Genomic DNA, 23,511 nt, shown 5'->3' with positions numbered 1-23,511 from the left:
TTCACGTGTATATTTGCTGCTTTAAGTACTATATAAAACTTTAAAACATGTTTGGCTATATAAAACAAAATGTTAGTCTCTTCACCATATTAAAACATATAGATCATTAAATTCTAAATTGCCATTTTAATGGACGACAATATTTATCTTCACTAGTATTCTAAACTGCAAATATGAAAAATAACAAGGTAAAAGTTTCTATCTATAAAATTAAAATTTTGCTTTTATTTAAGTAAAATTCTCTATGGTTGTTGAGATGCTGTTTGTAGGGGGGAATAGTATAAACTTTCCAAAAGTAACATAATCCTGTGATTATTTTTATTAGTTCTAGACAACATTCATATTGGTATAGGAGTGTTTCTTGCAGCATTAGTTATAAAATAATATTAGAAATGTTTGAAAAATATTGGAAAACATTTAAAATCTCAAAATTTGGGAAGGAGTAAATTATTTTTGATAGAGCAAAATAATAAAATAATTGAAAACATGCAGGAGTCAAAAACTGGGAATTTATGAATGAATTTATGGGTGACATCAATGAGAAATTAAATAAATATTTAATGTTAAATGCATATTCATTTCTGTAGTAACACATAGATATAAAGAAATTCTCCAAAATGATTATAATTGTAATTACATGGATGTGCAAAAATATTTTCATCTAATGGATATACTAAAATACATAGAAAAATAATGAAAGTACACAACTGCCATAATTTCTAAAAATTCTTTTGGTTTGGAAGACCACACCCTGTTGTGGTCATGGTACCATGTGACTCTGGGGATTGAATTCAGTACTACCCTAGGAAAAGCTTGTTCCCCAGCACTTTAAGCTAGCACTTTGGTCCCTACCATAAAATTGGGGTTTGAATTTTTTCACACCACACAAGCAATGCCCACAGTGCTCTGAATTTCCCTCCTGCTGATTTGAGGAGTAAGTAGACCAGATGGTTGACAGCTGGAGCCCAAGGATGTGTTACTAGGGATACCAGTGGTACCCTGGCAGCTCTCAGGGTCCTCCAGACCACCCTAAGGGATGTGGGCACAGGGCAGAAGTGCCAAAGACTCAACCAAAATCTGTTTACTTGTGCTTACACATGTACTGCAACCCCTTTACTATCTCCCCAGTCCCCTAAAATCTTGACCGTTATCTCTGGGTAATTATAGCTTAAATAATTGGATCATTGTCCCCTAAAATTTTCTGTAGAGTTTTCTACTAGAGATGGTGTCTTTTTTTATATTCCAAGTAAAGGGATTTCACTTGGATCTAAGGCATGTGATGTTTTCAATGTGCAAAGGGCTTTACAAATGTAGTGTGTGATGAGTGTGTTTCAGAGTCTCTTCCAAGTCTACAGTCTAGGGTGATGGGTAAAACTAGCTGAGAACATGCATGGTTCCAGGCTAAAGACATCACTGGCCACAAGAGAGACCTGGGGGAATGGGGAAGAAAGAAAGCTCTTCTCAACCGTGGGTACTGAGGAGTGGCTACAACAGTCTTCTGGGTAGACATTTAAGTACCAACATCTTCCAGTGGAAAAGCATGCACCTTTCCATTCTCTGCTGCAAACACATCTGCTGCATGGAAGCACATATGTGTGTGTTTTTCAAGCAGGAAGTACAGTTTCTTGGGGAATGTCAATCGGTATACTAGAGAGTTCCCATCCATTGTGGGCAGGTACCATGCCATACATTTAGATGATGTCATTCTAAATTAATTCTTTAATCTGAAGTTAGGACTGAAGCGATAGCACAGTGGGTAGGGCATTTGCCTTGCACGTAGCAGACTCGGGTTCAATTCCTCCTTCCCTCTGGAAGAGCCTGGCAAGCTACTGAGAGTATCCCACCCACACGGCAGAGTCTGGCAAGGTACCCGTGGCATATTCGATATGCCAAAAACAGTAACAACAAGTCCCACAGTGGAGATGTTACTGGTGCCCCCTTGAGTAAATCAATGAACAACTGGACGACAGTGCTACAGACAGTAATCAGAAGTTATATATGTTTGAAAGAACACATCCAGTGGTGGCCAGTGTTTAGTCCTGGTTTGATGCTCAGGATCACTCCTGGAGTACTCAGGGGTCATATGAAATGCAAGTAATTGAACTGGGGTGCAAGGAAAATGCCTTAACCCCTGTAATATCGAACCAGTCCTAGGAATTTATGCTTTTGAAATTGATAGCTAAAGAAAGTCTTTTATCATTTAAGGAATAGTGTTTCTACTCTGACAGCAATAGGAGAATGATTCTTTAAAATACTTTTTGCAATAACTTTATGTGTTAAGGGAAAATCATATGTTAATTAAATGTGCTAATCAGTCCTGGTGGTTATGAGAAATCTAACATATTTTTATATGTATTAGAGGAGAATAAACAGCTCTGAGGTGACAAATATCCTCAGGTTCAAGATAGAATTAGCCCTTGTCACCATGAAAGAGGAGCATGTTTGTTTGATGAATGCAATGGAAAAATAATTTGAAGGATGCACCACAAGGAACTGGCTATCCCGGAAAGGTGGGTGGGTTCCCAGCTCTTTTCATCCAGTGGGGTCTGATTAGGAGACTGCTTTACTGAATGCATCGTGATAAACTATGTTAGGTCAGAAGGTAGAGAAGTTAGGGATCTCAGGGGGGGGAATAAAGAGAAGATACAAGAATTTGACAGAGCAACCACAATACGTCAGAAGGAGAAAGTTAACTACCAGATGATCCCCTCATAGTGGGCTATAAAGAAACAAAGTAAGGGAATAAACAATGCCAGACCCAAAGCAGTGCTTGGATTCTGGCCCTAAATAGATTTCGAGAGGGAAAAGTCAGAGAGTCCCAAGGATAGTGGTGGAGGGAGGTTGGTGCTTGAGTGTGGGTGTGGTATGGTATTATTCCTCTGAAGCCCTCTTCCCCAGACACAGTCCTTCAAGCCAAAATTTCTCTTTATAAAATAGAAAGAAAAATAAAAAAGTCTTGGCACTGTTCAGGGAGTGGCTTGAGGATGGCTTGGGAGTGAGCCTCTCTATCCCTCAGAGGAGTTCGAGAATATAAAGAAATTGTCCCAACCTGACTCAGGTATCCACAATGGAATTCAAATTCTTGACATTTATCAGTTAGTCTCTTAGGGTAAATTCATTGCAGTGTAGGGGTTATAGGAAACAAACCGTGGCTGTGACTGTTACAGGCAAAAGGGCCTGACCCAGTGATGACATGGTGGGCCAGAAAGGATCAATGAAACTATTGGTGGAGGGGAGAAGAATGAGATCCACATGTTCCTTCTTGTTGTTAGTCTGAGTATAGCCAGCCACAGTACTACGATGCAGAGTGACAGCTAAAATTGGAAGAGATGGGTAACTTGGGCAAAAGAAGACAATTTCACACCAACTGTGTTACTCCCTGAAACTTTGATCTGCACAAAAATAGCTACCTTACAGGTTTGGATTGACCATCAAGGAAGATTATGTACTCATACGTACTTTAGATGCTGTAGACTCCTGATGCGGGCACCAGTAACATCTCTATTACACTCAGCCCTGAGATTTTAGCAGCCTCTCCTTACTTATCTTTCCCAACAATTGGAGGCTCTTTCAGGGTCAGGGAAATGAGACCTATCGTTACTGTTTTTGGCATATCGAAAACACCACGGGTAGCTTGCCAGGCCCTGCCGTGCGGGCAGAATACTCTTGGTAGCTTACTGGACTCTCCGAGAGGTATGTATATACCTTTTACTGTATTTGGGATATGAATAAGCCATGGGGAGCTTTCAAGGCTTTCCTGTGCGGGCAATAGACTCTTGGTAGCTTGTCAGGTTCTCCAAGAGGGAGAATACGGCTATTAGATGTCTAAGCTTCCGGGAGCTTAGTCTTATAGTCTCTGGATGTTGGCCATTGGTGGGATACATGGAGCCAGGGGCAGTTTGTGGGTGTGGCTGCCAAGATACTGGAAAATGGGGGGTCTGGTGGAGAAGGCCCAGTCCCAATCTGAGCAGGCTTGGAGATCTCAGCCCGGTCCTCTGTCGGTCCCTTCATGCGTGAGGCTCGTCTGAACATTCTTTATGATATAAATATGAAATAAATATATATGTGATATGGATAAAATATATAAAATAATCTGATCATTTTTCATGTGGACCTATTGAGTTTATGTCAATATATTTGCATCTTTTAATATGAAATAGGATATCTTTCAAATTAAGTTATTTAAAAGAGTCATATATTTTTAAATAATTTTTAATTTTTAATATGTTGTACATATAACAGATGCTGAGAAATTTATATTCCTACGTGGCAGACACTACAGAAATGTAAAGAATATTTTATAGAAAAATTTTTCATTATAGTTACATAAGTATGGCAATAGCTGAGACTTAAATATTTGACAAAGTGTGAATAGCGCTTTTTAAAAGATCTCCCTTATTATTTAATCCTCAGTACATCCCAAAAGTAGTTATTAATACGAGGCAACTGAAGTTTTGGACATTGAAGTAAACCACTAAACGTTGGACAGCTGATACGTACCTAAATCAGAGCACAAACCAAACTGTCAGACTCCCAAGCTGTGCTTCTTAGATCATGTCCTACTGTGCCATTTGTAGAAATTACTTTGAAATATGTATTCATATTCAAGCAGTTTTATTAATAGTTCATAACCTAAGACATGGAAGGCAAAGAACAGAGCAAAGTGGTGGAAGCGATCATTCTCACTGTCCGCACTGTGTTGAAAGAACAAATCCTTTATTTGATGCTGTCTTTTGTCCCCATCCATCAGCCTCAGCCTGCTCCACCAAGCCAGGCGTCTAGTCCCGACTTAGGCCTGCACAGTTTTGTCATCTGCTCAGCTATGTCTTATTCCATAGGGCGACTTAGGATTGTCACTGATGTGCTCTTTGCCCCTTTGTCTAGAATTTATAGTAACTGGGAAGAGGTCTCTGGACTCTTGTTACCATGCCCAGCATTTCTAACTTTGTCAAGTATTTGAACCCTGACTCCAAACAAAAGATAAATATTGTTTCATGCTCTGCCTTCAAATATGCACAAATTCAAGGGCAGGGAAAGGGATGAAAAGGCAAATTCAGACAACGATTGGCAATAAATCATCCCCTGTGTGCCACTATATATTTATTAAATATTTTTCCTAGATTATATGATGTTTAAACCTCAAAAGTAGCGTCCAGTTCATTAGCTTTGTTTAACCAATGAGTTGGGAACTCCTTGAGTCTGATCTATCCCTTCTCATTGCAAATCACTTCTCCTCTACAGTCCAGCCTTGTTGCTAAGATTATAGTTTCAATATTATCTGTGTCACTTCCTTTATTCCCTGGGAAATATTGAGTATCGTTGGCAAATCATGCCAATGCCCAAGTCATAATAATTAGAGAAAAATATTGACTTCTAAAAACTGAAAAATTTAATAAGGATAAAAGGTGTTATCGGGGCTGGAGCAATAGTACAACGGGTAGGGCGTTTGCCTTGCATGCAGCCAACCCAGGTTCTATTCCCAGCATCCCATATGGTCCTTTGAGCACTGCCAGGGGTGATTCCTGAGTGCAGAGCTAGGAGTAACCCCTGTGCATTGCCAGGTGTGACCCAAAAAAGAAAAAAAAAGGTGTTATCATCTAAAAGAAATGGATCTGTAAGACATTGACTTATTAAGATTGTGCCAATTAAAAAGGGAGGTGCCTCCCATGTCAGCCTAGAAAGGAAAAGTACTGGGCTGGCACGATGGGTCAACTGATTGAGAATGCGTTTGTATGGAAGTAGCCTCAGGGTTTAAGAACCACATAATCCCCTGAGCACTGTGGGAATGATCCATTGTCCTGAGCTGAGACTAGCCACTGGCACAACAGAAGATGGCCCCTACACCTAAAAGAATAAAAATACTTCTAATGTATGTGAGTCTTATCCAAAAATGAGAAGTACTCGACCAAACAAATATCTAGTCATCACTCCTTTTGTGAAAAAAGAAGCATCACCTGTGTCAACCTTGTCCCAGTAAACATCTGAGCAATCTAATCCATGTCCTGATTTCTTGATCACTAAGCAGACATTTTTTGTTATATTTGGCTCTTTATATAGATGACTCTACCCAAAGAGAATGTGCTACTCAAGCCAATGCATTTATTTTAACTCCCATAACAGATATACTTCAAGCTCACAAACGGATTTTGCTAGGATTCTCATTTAACTCTCAGTCTTGTGGATTCTGTTAATATAGGTCTGATCTTGAGAGGCAGATTCTTCTGAAGGTGATGACAAAATTCATTCTCTAAGTCTTTGGGAATAAAGATAAAACCACAAATTGGGGCTGAATTTACCAAGATTGTCTTCTATAATCTGACAAAACTCTAAAAACTATTTCTCAGTCTAATTTTTTCTATTAATTTCATAGAGATGTGATACCCAAAAGTTCAGTCTAAGGTCAGGCTAGATACTATTATAAAAATATTTCAGAAGATATTTTTAAATGTGACTAACATTTAAATCAGCAGTATTTGAGTCAATATTAACATTCACATGAGTGGACTTTATTCAATCCGTGAAAGAATTAAGTCAAAGATGAATGTTTCTTGAAGAAATAAAGTTTCAACAGTACAGCTTCAACTCTTTACTGAATTCCTAGCTTTTAGGCTGTTTCACTTATTCTAAACTTGCGAACAGTCCCCCACACAAAACCATATGAGTTAATTTCTTAAACTCTTTGTAACAATTTTTCTTTCATTTTGGTTACAGTTTTGGCAACCTGGTTGCAAGAGAAATACTGTTTGTGGCTTTGATGGAGGATGTGATGGTACCTTCACCGCTTCCAAAATGCCCAATTTTACCTTTGCCGATGCCTTTATGTCACTCTTGTTCACCTTTTTGTCCCCTATCTCATAAATTGTAAAAAACTAGCTATGCTATTCTACAATAAATTAATATGGCAATCTCCATATTAGTTTGTCTTTATTTTATTGCTATAGTTATGGTAATAGGGTTGCAACTGTGTTTAAATGGATAGTATTGATGTTCCAGCTGCTGCATGTCACCACCACACAAGTGCCTCTGACACTTTCCCCCTTGGTCCCTATGTCACCTTGGTATGATCTTCCTTTTCTCACCCATCCCCCCACTGCCTTTTGAATTTTTTTTTAAAATGTGTTTAAATTTTATTTTGTTCTTATAAAATAGCTCACAATATCTGATTACATTTATTACTCAAACGCCAATCCCACCACCATTACACCTTCCCACCACCATATTTCAGATGTTTCAGTCTCAAATCCCAAACCCTTGCCCCAAAGCAGAACCGAAATCATTTATTTTATATTGTTTATTATGAAAAAAAAAACACTGAAAATGCTCCAAAAGGGTTTCCTTAGAGGTAAGTATATGAAGATTGTTGTATTTCACCCAGGGGCCATTACATCCTTCTATAAGAGATTATTAACATGTTGTTAAACATTGAGCCCTGTGTGCATATATATATACATATATATGTGTGTGTACATATACATAGATATCTGTAAGAATATATTTCCCTCTAAGATTTGCTGCCTCTTACTTTAAACCCCATCAAATGTGGTGCGCCACTCTTGGAATGAGTGATGTGGGGTATGAGATGTCACGGCTGCGTGGTTCAGGAATAGATTCACTCATGGGTGAGGCTCTGCCCAGCCGTGTGGAGAGCGGCCATGAGCAAGGTGGCAGTTGAGTTCTGAAGGTTTTTGGCTGCTGGAGCTGAGTCCCTTGGTGCCTTTTGAAATTTTAAGTTTTATTTTAGACATCATGCTCTCCAATACTATTAATGGTTTGGTTTTATACGTTAAGATTCCAGGACCACACCCTCCACCCAAGTGTCTGCCTCCCTCCGCCATTATCCCAATCCACCATCATATCCCCATTACTTTTTCGTCAAAAGTTATGGTTTGAGGAGTCTACGTCATTACCTCCTTTAGTCACCATCCTTGTGCTCCAGAGCCTTGACCTCTGCAGCTGTGTCACTCCTGCCACCCTCATCCCTTCCCCACTACCCTTCCTTCCAACCTGTCACTCCCGATGTGCGGTCCAGTGACCGTGGTTTATTATTGCTTGATATTGTCCATGCCCTCAACTTGTCTTTCTATATACCACAGACGGATGAACTCATCCTGTACTTGTCCTCCTGTCTCTGGCATTTGCTTAGCATTGGACCCTATAATTCTATCCAAGTTGTCTGCTAGCATATATCGCACATGCATTCTTACATAACATAGACACATATTTTATATTACATACATTAATATGTATACATATGTATACACATACAGATACATAATAAGGTTCTGCTTCTCTGGAGAAGCCTGGCCAGTGTGTCCAGCCTCAGTCTCTTTCAGTGTGGCCCCTGAAAATATCAAAGTTGATAGTTCTCTTAGGTTTTTCATGGAGTCATAAGTTAGAGCAAAAGTACGGTTTCATCCCAAGCAGACAGAAGGATCTCCTTCAGTTAAAAAATGAACATAATCTCTGATCTAAACTCCTGATTGCACACTTTGGAAATAATTTGATAAATCAGTTATTTCCAGACCTAGAGTTTTTATTGTGCATTAAACCACTAATTCTTAGCCCTCCAGTGATAGGTGTTGTATTAGCTTGCAGCTTGGGGGTCTTGCTGGCACCAGCCTTTCAGCATTTGATCTGAACATGAAATTGCCTCATCTCAGCCTTAGGCATATATACCTGCTGGGGTATTTTTCATGAATACTGCCTCTTACCTTTAAAAGAAAAATAGATGCCATTTCAAAGTTTTTCTTAGATGCCTTTAGGGATGCTTTAGGAAGGAAGCTACTACTAAGCAACCAGTTATGCTCTTCAATAACTTTAGATTTAGTCTGGAATTTTTACAAATTCTATTAGCTTTTTACATTTTTAGGCAGTGGGGTTTGTTAGTTAATCTGCTAATTGGAATAGATGGGTAAAGAACAAAATGTTAAAACATTCTTCAAATTTCAAAGTAATCACTCTGTAACAGGTCTGTGTAGAATTAGGCTGGTTTCCAAACTCCTTAGGCACGATAACAATTAACCCTCTTTAACTGATTCTTCTCTTTGCTAAATTTCTTCTTTCGTCCAAACCCAGTGTAGCTTTCATGCTCCCGTGTGTTTACTTGCATGGTTATGAGGCTGCCCTATCCATGCAGAGACAAGGTTTACAGACTTTTGAGTATGACTCCTGAGACAAAACTGTATTTTGCAATGGTTAACCACCAACATATTTATTTGCAAGGAAAAGAAAATGGAAATAGTGACTCCTACCCAAAAGCAGTTATCTCCTGCTTACTTGCTTCACACATATCCTAATCCATAAGAAACAAATTATGATGCCAGCTAAGTAAGCCCCTTGAGGCCGTTGCCTTGGTTTGCCCTCCATGACTAAAACAAGTGACATTGAACTTTCCCCCTGCTCTCATCAAACGTTAATCCACCAGAAAAAAAAGAAAGTAGGTTTAGTTTGAAGTTTGATGATATATATGAAGAATCTAGGCATTGATTAATGTACTTACTAATTCACTGATCAGACCTTTGGTGACAATGCCAGGTATTTATGTGAATTGGCTAAATGCTAACCGCATGGTGCTAACAATCTATCTAATCATGTGGATGACATTCTGTCTGAGAGATGTCAAGGACTAGAGTAAAATGTAGATCGCCCTGTCCATCATTAATAGACATTTTCATGTAAGTGCAAATAAAATTTCTAAAGAAGCAGAGAAAATTTTAAATGGTTCGTTGTCAAACAGCAGTCACCAGATTGGAACTGCATTATGTTTTGCCATTGCTATAGCAATTCAGAATCTCCTGAGCGTGTCCAACGATATCTGACCTAAACCCTCAATGTTTAGCGCAGAATAGAACCTTTCTTGAAACCACCACTCTATGTAAGTGGATAGTTAGGAGGTATTCATTATGAGCCTAGTTATTTGAGTCTTAAAATTACTGTGGATTGCTACACAGAAAGTATAACAGCTGGACTGTCCCCTCGAGAGACCCAGTAGTCAAAATCTCACATGAACATAGAGCATAGTCCCCCATCCCAAGAAGACAGAAAAAAGATTGATTAAATGCATTTCTGGAGCCATCACTGAGATACCACCTGACACAAGACAGTGCTTATAACCACAGAATCCCCCAGCTGCTTTCCTCGATTTAGCCAGAGCTGTTCCTGTAGTTCACTTGTGCTTATAGGAGCATTCACCTGAATTCACAATTTGCTGTGTGTCTCCTACACAGGGGCAAACTTGAGTGTTTTAGAGGTCAGAGCTTCCGAATACAATCGGGACTCATTAGAGCTGTGTGAAAGTTGTTGGCGTGCATAAGATTCTTCACTCGGGTCTAATTCTAATCTATACATTTAACAGCTGGTAAGTCCAGACTGCTTGGGCATTTTTTTTCCCTATACAGGGAAATTAGACTCTGGCCATGCAAGTGGAAGTTGTTGGTTGTACTGCTTAGGGATAGACACAGGGTTCTTCACTGGGGAAGCCGCAATGGAGTCACTCAACAAACTGGAAAGGATGTTCCGGTGACTCTTCAGAGCCCTGCAGTGTGTAGACAGCTGGAGGATGTAGACATCCTTCTGTGGAATCATGAGGTAGTCAGCAGGACAGAGATGAAAGTCCAAACCATATAGGAATGAGTGAAATTGAACCTTAAAACAAAACAATATTTGTAAAATTAAAACAAAGGACTCATTCTTTTAAAATATCTTAGAGCAGCATTTAGTTATTTGTCACCATAGGTCAAATTGTCATGCTGCTGAAATTGAAATATATGTAATATAGCATATATTGCATATGGTGCATATTATATAATCTCTCTCTCTCTTTACAGTGTGAGACTGGCCACAGTGTACTCAATGCTTCATAGGTTGAGGAATGACTCCCTTACCAATCTACTGGAAAGTCCCTTGCTGTATTAATAGTATCACAATCTATCCCTTTTACTTTATTGTTTTCTTTTTGAGTCACACCTGGTGATGATAAGTGGTTACTCCTGGCTCTGCATTCAGGAATTATTCCTGGCAGTGCTCAGGCCACCATATAGTGTGCTGGGGATTGAACCCGGGTTGGCCGCATGCAAGGCAAATGCCCTACCGTATGCTGTACTATCCCTCTCTCTATCGCCTCCCCTCATACTTCATTGTATCTTGGTATTAGAAATGAATTAAATACCAATAAATATAGTACTTCAAGAAATTTTTATCAAGAACAAAATGGACAGATACCAATTGATACTTTTTTTTTCTTTTGTTGACTTGTACACTATACAGTGCTACAAGCCTCATTCCCAACAAAACTGAGCAGAATTTACTCCACACCTTCCAAAGATTTTTAATTATCTACCTTAGAAGATTATTTTTTTCAAGGGTGAGGAGGGAGTTTGTCATCTTTTACATTATTTACTTGGAATTAATTTAATTGTAGAATTTCTGATGAGACATCACAATATTTTTAGTTATGGCTGTTCAGGATTATATTAAAAAAATAATGACAAAGAATTTGGGGATAACTGTTTCCAGATCAGCAAGACATTCTCCTATGATAAGGAGCTAAGAGTTTCATTACTGCGAGTGGGTGTGGTGTGGGAATTACGTTCATGAGAAACCAGTATGAATGGTATTGTAAATCAAAAAATAGTCATAATAAAATATTTTTAAACTGCCCAAAAAAGGATGTGATAGAAAAACTTACTAATTATCTCAGTGATGCAAATCACAGCGACAAGTAGTGCCAGAAAACTGAAAGTGTAAGCCAGCTAAACAAGTGCTCCAAAGAAGCGAGGGCAGAGTTTTCCTCCTGCACGTACATAAATTGCTGTCACTGGGACAATAGGAAGGGTCCCTGGGGCAGGACAATCTTCCTGTGCCCTTGGAGATCTCTAGAATGTTAACAAGATCACTATTGTCCTCTTTTCAATGAATGTTCTGGTCTTTTGTGTGCAATGGCTAGAAAATCCCATGACATTTTGTGAAGGTTGCTTGTGTGTGTGTGTGCACGGGTGTGTGTGAATTTTGTGTGTGTGTGTGTTCATTCACTGTTGACTTTATTTAGACAGATAACAATAGCAATCTGTAGGGTTCATTAACATACATTGAAATTTAGGAGAACCATACCACAAAGAATGAATTCTCCTGGATATGTAAACTCTAACACAAATCACATTTAAGAGCACAGTAGAACTGCTTTGACATTTGAGTCAATTAGCCATCGCCTTTCAAAACATTTTCTGAAGGATGGCCCCCACAGCTTTCATTCCTGGCCTCTCTTCTTCCCACATGTCTGTGGATTGGGCTTTTATTAGGCTGTGATACTGGTTATCCCATTCTCTCACTTTGCCTCCTCGCCTTTTTAAAAAAGTATTTTTTCCCTCTTCTGAAGCCCCTTTTGGCTAAGAATTGATGGTGAGCTTCCAGATCTCTTAAACACTGCTTGGGAGGGCACATTCCCCCCAAAATTGGAGGTCGGTCCATAATAGGAAATATTAGGATATATTTCATGTTACTTCATCAAACTTTTGTTTAAATTTTCTATGTGGGTGGTGATACGACATGTGTTGCTTACTATAGATTATGAAGAAACAACTTTTAGCCGAGATGTAACCCCGGCGGCCTCTCAGCTGCTGCACAAGCATGACTCCAGAGGCCATCTAAACTTCTTTGGGTACCAGCAGCTTCTTGCAGAAATGTCTCTAGACTGGGAACTAAGCCTCGGCCCCATGCCGCCCCAGGAAGGGAAAGGTTTTTCTCTATCGACTTTTCCTTGCCTGGGGGGTGGGGAGTGGGGGGGGTGGGGGAGCATGGCGTGGCAACCGCCATCTTATGAGGACCACTAATGGGAGGTATGAACTTGCAATGATGCAATTTCTGGCAGAAATTTCCCTGGACTTAGTTACTAAAATACAGAAATCCAAAACTGCACAACCTCATATTTCTTCATTCTCAGCAATGGAAAAGAAATTATCAAATGCCTGTTTCTGGGGGGGAAACTCCAAACAATAACAGTGAGTTTTTTTGTTAAAATATTGAGTGCAAGCAAAGTAAAGAGAAAGTAAAGGGAAATTTATCAGCAACACAGGTGGAAGGGGAGGCTTGGGGGAGGGGTGGGAGGTATACTGTTTTTTTTTTTTTTTGGTGGTGGAATATGTGCACTGGTGAAGGGATGGTTGTTTGAGCATTGTATAACTGAGACTTAAGCCTGAAAGCTTTGTAACTTTCCACATGGTGATTCAATAAAAAAAAAAAAGAAACAACTTTTAAATGAAAGTTTCAAATCAAACCAATTAAGTAATTTAAATATCTTTCCACTGCCTCTCTCGATTCCAAGTTTCACCTTCTTTTTCATTAGGTCTCACCGGTACCAGGCTAGGTCTGAAAACATAAATTTAGAGGGGGGAAATTATATTATAAGCACTACAGTGACATTTGCTAACTCATAATTAGAAACTTTATATTAACCTGTCTACAATGGAAGAAACGAAAGTTTTTTAATAGTTTGCTTTTCATTTAACATTTGGGTTTCAGTTTTTGCATTTAACATTTGGGTTTCAGCTGTGTGCTCATTCCAATCCTTCATTTCTCTCTGTCTACTGCCTGCTGGAGAAAAAGTAGGTTAGAATGCAACAGAAGAGTGGCTAACTGAAGCTTTAATAAACACCAGAATTTTTTTTCTATTGATCATGGACTTTGAATATTCATGTCATTGAGAATTTATTTTATGAAATAGGTTCTGTGTTAGGTATAATATAGACTTACATACTATAGGAAAGAGAGTCTGGACCTCTTGAAAATGGTGGTTCTGTAAGAGTATTAGATAAACTGGCCATAATACTTCTCATAAATATTCAGAAGATGAATTTCTGATCAATTCTATGCTAGAATATTAAAATTTCAATATGAGTTGTTCTTTGTTTTGTTTTGTTTTCAGGGAGGGGCCATCACCACAGCTGTATTCAGGGCTGACTCCTGGCTGTGCACTCAGGGATCACTCCTGAATGTCCCACATGTGTGTTATATGTCAAGCCAGGTTGGCTACATACAAAGCAAGTGCCTCATCCACTGTACTACCTCTCCAGCCCAATATAAGTGTTTTTTAAAAGAAAAACTAGTAGAAATCTGAATAAGAGAAAGCATGTGTGTATGCAAATGAACTTAGCTTGTTGGGAATCAGAATTTCCTTCATTTCTGTCCATTGTGCCTCAGTCACTGGAACACACTTTGAGTTGTATAGTTGTGCAGATATGCTATAGTGAAATTAACTTTGCATCAAAAAGAACATCAATAAAGTCTGAGTCAACAATGCAAATCATGGGGAGTTTATTTTAAATCAGGAAGAAAGGAGCATGGAAATCATTTTGTAAAATTCCCTTGAAGCTTCCTATCATCTAAGAGGCAATGGAATATGTAAAAAATGTTAAAATTTCATCCCCACTTCCCCAAACTTTCCCCCCAGATCACCTTATTTTTCTGTCGGTGTGAAACACTACAGTGTAAAGCTTGATTTTTGATATTTGGTAGCTCAGGCTTTATACATATATCACTGTATCACTGTCATCCCATTGTTATCAATTTGATCGAGTGGGCACCAGTAACATCTCCATGGTGAAACTTGTTGTTACTGTTTTTGGCATATCAAATCTGCCACAGATAGCTTGTCAGGCTCTGCCATGCAGGCGGGTTACATTCGGTAGCTTGCCAGGCTCTCCAAGAGAGATGGAGGAACTGAACCTGGGTCACCCAGGTGAAAGGCAAATGCCCTACCCACTGTGCTATCTCACTCTAGCCCCATATATGTGTATGTATATACATATATAATAAGTTCATGTATGATATTATATAAACTACATATAAAATAAGTATAAAACACATTTATTGAAAATGTATATATGTGTGTATATAAAAATATATATGTAAGATACACATAAAAATCAGTCTCTACTGAACACAGCGGCCACTGAACACCTTTATTGCAAACCACAACAGCTAATTAGAGAGAGAGAACAGAAGGGAATGCCTTGCCACAGTGGCAGGGTGGGGTGGGGGGGGAGATGGGATTGGGGAGGGTGGGAGGGATGCTGGGTTTACGGGTGGTGGAGAATGGGCACTGGTGAAGGGATGGGTTCCCGAACTTTGTATGAGGGAAGTATAAGCACAAAAGTGTATAAATCTGTAACTGTACCCTCACGGTGATTCTCTAATTAAAAATAAATAAAATTAAAAAAAAATCAGTCTCTAGCCATCTCAGAAAACCAAAGACATTGCTATTGTACTATAAATGTCACTATTAATTCTCTGGCATGGGCTGCCCTCTGAATTCCATATTTTAGCTCTTCTTCTAACATCCAAAGCAACAAATTCCTATGGACTAACAAATCCGATCTACCTCTGCTAGCTCTCTAATTAGGTGCTGGTAGGCTGGAGTCAAATATTACCAGCAAGCAGCTGTGTGGCCACGTGACCCCAAAGGTTGCAACTAACATCTTCCTTCCCCTCCCGTCCTGGTGCTTTGCTTTCCTCTTTCTTTAGCTGGTAGGGACACATTGGATTTCCTCGCAAACAGCCTGTACAAGAGCAAGAAAATATTTTGGACCAAATATAACGCAAGATGAACAAGACCTTCGCAGTGGAAGTGATGGAGACAAGTACAATAGAGAGCAAAGAGTGGAAAAAAAAAAGGAAAGGTTCATCTACTAATGAAATGAGCTCCACTCATAACTTTAAGAATATTCCTTATGAAAATTAATAAAGTGACCTTAGAATTTATATGAAAGAATTAAAGGAAGGACTACTCAGGACAAATATTTTTAAAGAGCAAAACTGGAGGATTTTCTATACAGTCAAACATTTAATTAGCGAGATACATTCTGAGCAATAGGTTATTAGGCAATAGAGTCGTTGGGCAAATGTCATGGAATGTAATTACGCTCGCCTGGGTGTTACAGTCTGATTCACACCAGGTTACACGGCACAGGGTTTTGTGCCCACCTTAGCATAGAGGTGTTCTATCTTTAACCAAAACAAATCAATAAGAAAAATGTAAAATAAAAAAGAGCGTAGAGAAAAATCAACAGCATGCTGGCAAGCAACTTGGAGAATAAGAAACCTGGGTGGAAGTTAAAAATGTGTTAGAAAAATTGAAAGTGGAAGCAGCAAACACTGATGAGAGAAGGCAGTGGACACAGCCGTGCGAGCAGAAATCGATCAAACTCTCTTTAAGGAAAATTTAGTAACGTTGAAAACAGTTCAATTTAGGAATAACCTGTTGTCAAGCCATTTTAATTCAAAGGACTATCTCAGAGAATTGTGTATTTTCTTAAATAGATCTATTTAAGCATGCTCGTTGCCACACAATTAATAAAAGAAAGATTTGAAGTAGTCAGCCTTGGAATTGGAGAGAGAGAATAGAGATGAAAACTTTCCCGTGTGTGTGATCCTAGAGACCCCAAAGCACCCCCAAGTAACTAGGTGAGTCTCTGAGCTACAGGCGCCAGCCATATCCCTTCTTCTGGCCTTTGAATTGGACTGTCTTTCCAGGTGGCTAAACGCCATCAGTGAAAATTGGGGTCTCCTAAGCACTGTAGGAGAGAACCCAAAATAATAGCAATAAAATAAATGAATGAAACAGCCCGTCTTGTAAAAGATGCCACCATTATTTTCATAAATTTGAATACCCCATAGCCATATAAATGAACCAATGATACATGAATATCAAATGGATAATCCTAAAAAGCTTGATATTCAGTGAGGAATTATGCATAATGATAATTACCATAGGCCAACATTTGAGAAATTCAAAATAAATTAATAATATACACTAATTCTGAATACATAAAATTTTAAACAACACATAGAACAGTGTGAGCCCTACCTTCTTGAGCAAGAGAAAGGTAAAAGAGTAACAGAGGTGAACTTTCACTTTAGGATCATCTCTTCAAAAATATGAAAATAAATGAAGGAAATATGGCAATATTTTCATAACTGTCACTACCTAATTTTTTCTGTAGACTGTAATCATTTGCAACAGTTTTCTGTGTAAACATTTTTAAATGGTAATATTTGCTTAATAAAAAGGACAGATAAAAATAATACTTATATTTACTTAGAAATGAATGTCAATATGTCTTACACACCCAGAATCCATGGGATCTGAACTAAACAGTATTCAAGAAAAATTGGGTGTGTCTCAATGCATGCTAATGTGACTTAAAATTAAATGAACTAATAATAAATGTAATAAGCATTTAGCTTAAGGAATAAATGAACAATAATAAATGTAACAGAACTAAACAACCAAAGCAGAAAAAAAAGCAAAGGATAGCATACTCTACCCTGAAGGCTTAAGTTTTAAAAGGAATGGGAAAGTCACAATCTAAAGCAATAGATAATTATCATATCCAGAGCATAAAATATGTGAAATAGCCCCCACCTATTCTGCAGAACCAACGTCCAATGTATTTTATTATCAAAAAACTCAGCTATCTCTCTCTCCCTCCCTCCCTCCTCTCTCTCTCTCTCTCTCTCTCTCTCTCTCTCTCTCTCTCTCTCTCTCTCTCTCATGAGCACACACACACGCACACACACACACACACTTCTAAAGTCAATATCACTTGGCTTTGTACATTACAGTAATCAAAACCTAAATGAAATATAAAAGAAATTCATTTAGCAATGAACTGAAAGAACATTACATCATAGCCCTGTAATTTCTCTCAGGACATGAGATTGTTTACAGAGCCTTTGCTCTCAGCATATTCTAACCCTTTCCTGGTCCCTCAAGCCCTCCCAATCTCCCTATGTATTGTTTGTCAGTTATCAGTCTCCCAAGTTATTCTCACTTTTGAACACCAGATGTGGTATTCATTTTCCTGACAGTCAAAATACAAAGGGGGGGAGTTAAATAGGTCACTTCTCTTCACTGATTTGATAATAAGAATGTAGACTTAAGTCATTATGATGTTTGTTGCCTTTATTAGAGAAACATTGCATCCTAGCAAGTAAGTTTCAGAATTCAGTGTCTGCGTTTTATTCTAGTAAGTTCACTACTGAAAGTCTAATTCTATCCTTCACTAAACAATAGACCCCTTCCACCTGACTTCCCTTCTCTCCCTTTCCTTTTGTGAACCACGAACTGGTCTTGTAGTCTAGAAGTTTCCTTTCGTTTAGTTTTTCTGCAAATGACACGAATGCAATCATAGAGTGTTTGTGTCTGATGGATTTTACTGAGCATAATTCCCTCTAGGGCTATCGACATTGTTGCTGGTAGCAGGACTTCATCTTTAGAGAGAGAGAGTATTTCATTGTGCATGGAAATCTTTTGTCAATGAGCACTTAGGTTGTTTCCAGCTCTGGGCTATTGTAAATAATGCTGTGATAAGCAAAGGGGTCATGTGTCTCTTTGAATTAGTGTTTTGTATTTTGTAGGTAAGTACCCAGATGGGATAGCTGACTCAGAGGAAATTTCTATTTTAAGTTGTTTGAGGAAACTTCCTACTGCTTTCCAAAATGGCCTCACCAACTCGCATTTCCATCAACAGTGTACAAAGGCTCTCTGCTCTCACCTCCTCTCCAAGAAGTATTTCATTTCTTCTTGAATCACTGTCACTGTCACTGTCATCCCATTGCCCGTTGCTCATCGATTTACTCAAGCAGGGACCAGTAATGTCTCCATTGTGACACTTGTTGTTACTGTTTTTGGCATATCAAATATGCCATGGGTAGCTTGCCAGGCTCTGTTGTGCAGGCGGGATACTCTCGGTAGCTTGCTGGGCTATCCAGGGGAGATGAAGGAATCGAATCCAGGTCAGCTGCGTGCTATCTGGATAACAGCTATTTTTACTGGTGGAAGATGACATTGTATTATTTTTGTGTTTCCCTAATATAATGATCATCGCTTCTTGAGCCTTTTGGCCATTTGTGTGCTGTATCTGGGGAAATGTCTGTTTAGTTATTAATTGAATTGTTTGCATATTTATGGTCAAGGTTTATAAATTGTATTTCTTTAATATGAACCCCAGGCTGGGCATATGATGTGACAGCCTCTCTGTTCAGTAAAATGTCTTTCTATTTGAATAGTAGTTTCTTTCTCTCCACAGAAGGTTTTTGGATTGATGTAGTCGCGTTTATTTCTTTCCAATGTCACTGGAGTCAACTTCCCAAACCGATCTCTAAGATTAATGTCAAAGAGTACCACGTCACATGTGTTTTTCCTGTGTACTCTATTTCAGTCTTATACCAAAGTTTTTAATATTGTTGATTTAGTTTCAATATACATTGTACTAGAGGTGATCTAGTTTTGTTCTTTGCATGTGCCTGGACCATTACCCCAACCATGCTCTTTATTTTTTTGGAGATTGCATGCATCAGTACACCGAGGGGGAACCTGGCTCTGTGCCCGGGAGTGATCCCTGGCGGTGCTCAAGAGTCCATCTGCTGTATGCAAAGCAAATGCCCTGCCCACTGTACTATCTCTTTCATCCTATATTATATATATATATATATATATATTTAACCAGGAATTTATGTTTTAAGTTTTAAGTGGGGATCCAACCGGGGTCAGCTGCAGGTAAGGCCTTACCTTCTCTGCTATGTCTCCTATCCCTTCCCTGCACAATTTATTGGAGCATATTTTCCTGATCCATTTTAAGTTCTTGTGCCTTTCTTTCATAAATTAGTTGTGTGGGTTTATTTTTTAATTCCATTTTCTTGCCATTACTCTACATTCAATTTTTATCCCAATACCTTATTGTTTACAATTTGTTGTTTTGCAGTATAGTTTGAATTCAGGAAGCATGGTATCTCTCTTTTTTGTTCTTTGGTTTTTCAGAGGAAAACCAATTTAACTCTTTTTTTTCCTTTTTGGGTCACACCCGGCAATGCATAGGGGTTACTCCTGGCTCATGCACTCAGGAATTAACTCCTGACGGTGCTCAAGGTACCATATGGGATGCTGGGAAACGTACCCGGGTCAGCCGAGCGCAAGACAAACACCTTACCCACTGTGCTATCGCTTCAGCCCCTGGCACCCGCTTGAGCAAATCGAAGATCAACAGGATGACAAGTGACAAGTGACGAGGTTTCTCAGAATGTCTTTCCTATTCAAAGTCTTTGGTAGTTCCTAATAAATTTCATTTTTTAGTTCTATTTCTACATAGAATATTTACGCTTATATATAGATTGCATTTACTCTACATATTACACTGAGTAGTCATTTTAGTAATATTAATTATTCCAATCCATGAGCATAAAATACCTTCTTCTTTATGTATTCTATTTCTTTCAACAATGTCTTATATTTTTTGTATACAGGATTTTTTTCATTTCTTCAGTTAAATCTATCCCAAGGTGATTAATTCTTCCTGATGCAATTTTCATAGGGTTGTTTAACTAAGCCACTTTCTGCTAGTTTGTTATTTACATGTAGAACATCAGTTTTAATTGAGACTAAAAAAGCATTAGACAACATTTCACATTCATTTTAGGATAAAATTTTTAAAAGCATGAACTTAAAAAAGAAGTTTAAAGAATGGAAAGGAAGAATAATACTAAGCATTTTAAGATTATATGAGTGTCTTATATAATAGTACAAACACTAGCAATGGATGAGACATCTAATTCTTCAGTAGTAGAATATATTATCAAAATTAATATTTATATTATTATGACAAGTAATGCTTTTCAGAAAAAACATTTTTTAAAAAACATTTTAGTATAATTTTACTTATATTTAATAAAGACTTAAACTGGCATCTTGTCACATGCTTATTAGTCATTTTTGTATAGTACCGCAAAGTGTATCCTTTATTTCTTTTGATTCATCAGTGTTTGTATATAATCTTGAACTACAATATAGTTTGGAGATATATTTTCCCTATTAGTTATTTCTTTTGACTTTACTTGTATTCCTTTTGAACCACACATATCTATTTTATGAAACCATACAAAAATCTATAATTAAACCATAAACCTTTGTTTTATGAAAATTTATCAATCTTTTCTGTGTAGCTTTAGAATCATGAATAGTGGTTAGAAAGAATTTTTCACTTCATTCTAAGGCATTATTTCATAATTTCTCTTAGGGCTTTGCTGGTTCCATTTTTCACATTTAATTATTTAAAATATGCTTTCCTGAAAAAATATATAGAATAGAGGGTGGAAGAGATCATACAACGGGCAGGGCATTTGCTTTGCATGCAGCTAACTGGGATTTGGTCCCCAGTACCACAAATGGTTCCCTGAGCAGCTCCAGGCATGATCTCTGCGTGCAGAGCCAGGAGTGAACCCTGATCATGACCAAGTGTGTTCTCAAAACCATTTTGTGAGGGGTTTTGGTTCAGTTTCCTTTAAAACTTTTAAATTACCACTCATGTTTGCAGCAGCATACTGAAAAGTCTAGATATCTTTACCGACCAATTTGTGTCTTATTATATTTTCTGTATGTTCCAAGTCTTCCAATTCCTACTTCCATTCTATCTTATATAATTAATGAAGCATTACAAAACATTCTTATTTTTGACTTCAAGAGAAAAAAAGTCATTTTTTAAAAAAGTGTTGAATCGGTCTCTCTGGCCCCTGATCAATTTGCTGAACAACCATGATCCCAGAGACTCAAGAACAAATCTCCGAACCCAGCGGCTTTTGGCAGAAATGCCTCCAGACTCCAAATTATGTTTTTGGCCCCAGGCCACCCCAGGTGGAGGTGGGAAAAGGTGCCGACCCCACCGCCTTTTCCCCCTGGCAGCTGCGGGGCCACCAGCTTCCAGAGGCCAATGGACAGACAGGTCTGGGCCTGCAGTGAGGAGGCAGGAGAGGGGGCCTCATGGCATCAGGGTGCAGCCGGCCCTTTCCTCCCCAGCCCCGACGAGACCCCGACTTGCTGCCCACAAAAGGCCTCTCTGGACCCGGACCGAGTTGCCGAATAGTCATGATCCCAGAGACTCAGGAACAAATCTTGGAACCCAGCGGCATTTCACAGAAATCTCTCCAGATTTAATTATTAAAATTCCAGAAGTCCAAAATCGAGTGGTCATGGTAGCTATTCACAATCAGCAATAGAAAACAAAGTGTCTAATGTTGCCTTTTCGGCACATCTAAGTGTTGGGGGAAAATCTCAAATAACAATGGTGGGGCGGGTGTCGAAATATTGAATGTAATCAAAGTAGAGAGAGAGTAATGTGGACATCATCTGCCACACAGGTAGGGGGAGGGTTTGGTATGAGGCGTATATTAGGGTTGGTGGTAGTGGGAAATGTGCACTGGAGAAGGGACGAATGTATAACCCATATGACCGAGTCTTAAACCCGAAAGGTTTGTAACTGCTCTCACAGTGATTCAATAAATAAATAAATTTTAAAAATAATAATAAAAATAAAATAAAATATCACTTGTATCACTTGTAGTCCCTTAAGTAAAATCTTAATATTTTACTCTGGCCCTTGGAAGTTGGTCTTCAATTTGCTTGAGCGGGCACCAGTAACATCTCTATTTGTCCCTGTCACGTGCTAGTGCAACCCAATGATATCTGCGTGCTCCAGGAACAGGAAGAGCCTCAAATCGTTCATTCAGGGATTTGGCGAAGAAATCTGACCATCTAGTTGGTGGGCGGCCACGAGGTCTTCTGACGTCCCATGGAATCCAGTCGGTAACAACTCTAGTCCAGCTCTAGTCTAGTCTAGCCTAGTTGTCTCTGAATCATATTACACCGACCCATCTGATTTTTGATGCCTTGGCAAACGAGAGAGCATCCCTGATTTTTGACCGTCAACAGAGGTCAGAACTCCGGATTCCTTCTCTCACTTGAGTGAGACATGATATTTCCAGCATAGCTCTTTTGATTCCTCTTTGGGATACCCTAATAGCATTCTCCTTCTGTTTGCATAGGGCCCAGGTCTCTGAGGTATATGTTAGTGCAGGAAGAACGGTGGAATCGAAAAGATGTGCCCAGAGTCAGAGGTTCTTCGTTCTCTTAACCACCTCTTCGACGCTCTTGAAGGCATTCCATGCTGTTCTCTTCCTCCTGCGCAGTTCTGGCACCAAGTTGTTCCTCACGTTGATCTCTCGACCCAGGTACACAGAGCTGCTGCATTCGGAGACATTCATTCCATTGAGAGCAAATGGAGCTTCAGAGACCAGTTTGTTTTTCATGAACATCGTCTTGTTGAGATTCAGCATATAAAATAAAATAAAATAAAATACCTTTAAACAAAAAATGTGTACAATCAAATTTTACACTAAGAAAACCTAGTCAGAGTGATACTTTTCCCTTGTGTCCCAGAGACAAGGGATCTCTGAACCAGTCTGTTCAGAGGTCGTCTCTTGTCTAGAAAAATGATTTGGCTAAGACTGTTTTTTTCCTACGTCTCAACGGTGTTCTTTACCTAGGGTGTAACTTTAAATATATACATATATATGTGAATATAATTATATATATTTACATACATCATATACTCATTTGAATATATTATAAAGATAATCATATACATTTACATATCACTGTATCACTGTATCACTGTCATCCTATTGCTC

Source organism: Sorex araneus, chromosome 4 (assembly GCF_027595985.1).
Source record: "Sorex araneus isolate mSorAra2 chromosome 4, mSorAra2.pri, whole genome shotgun sequence".
In the NCBI taxonomy this organism is placed as follows: Eukaryota; Metazoa; Chordata; class Mammalia; order Eulipotyphla; family Soricidae; genus Sorex; species Sorex araneus.
Note: the sequence above shows the minus strand (reverse complement) of the source record.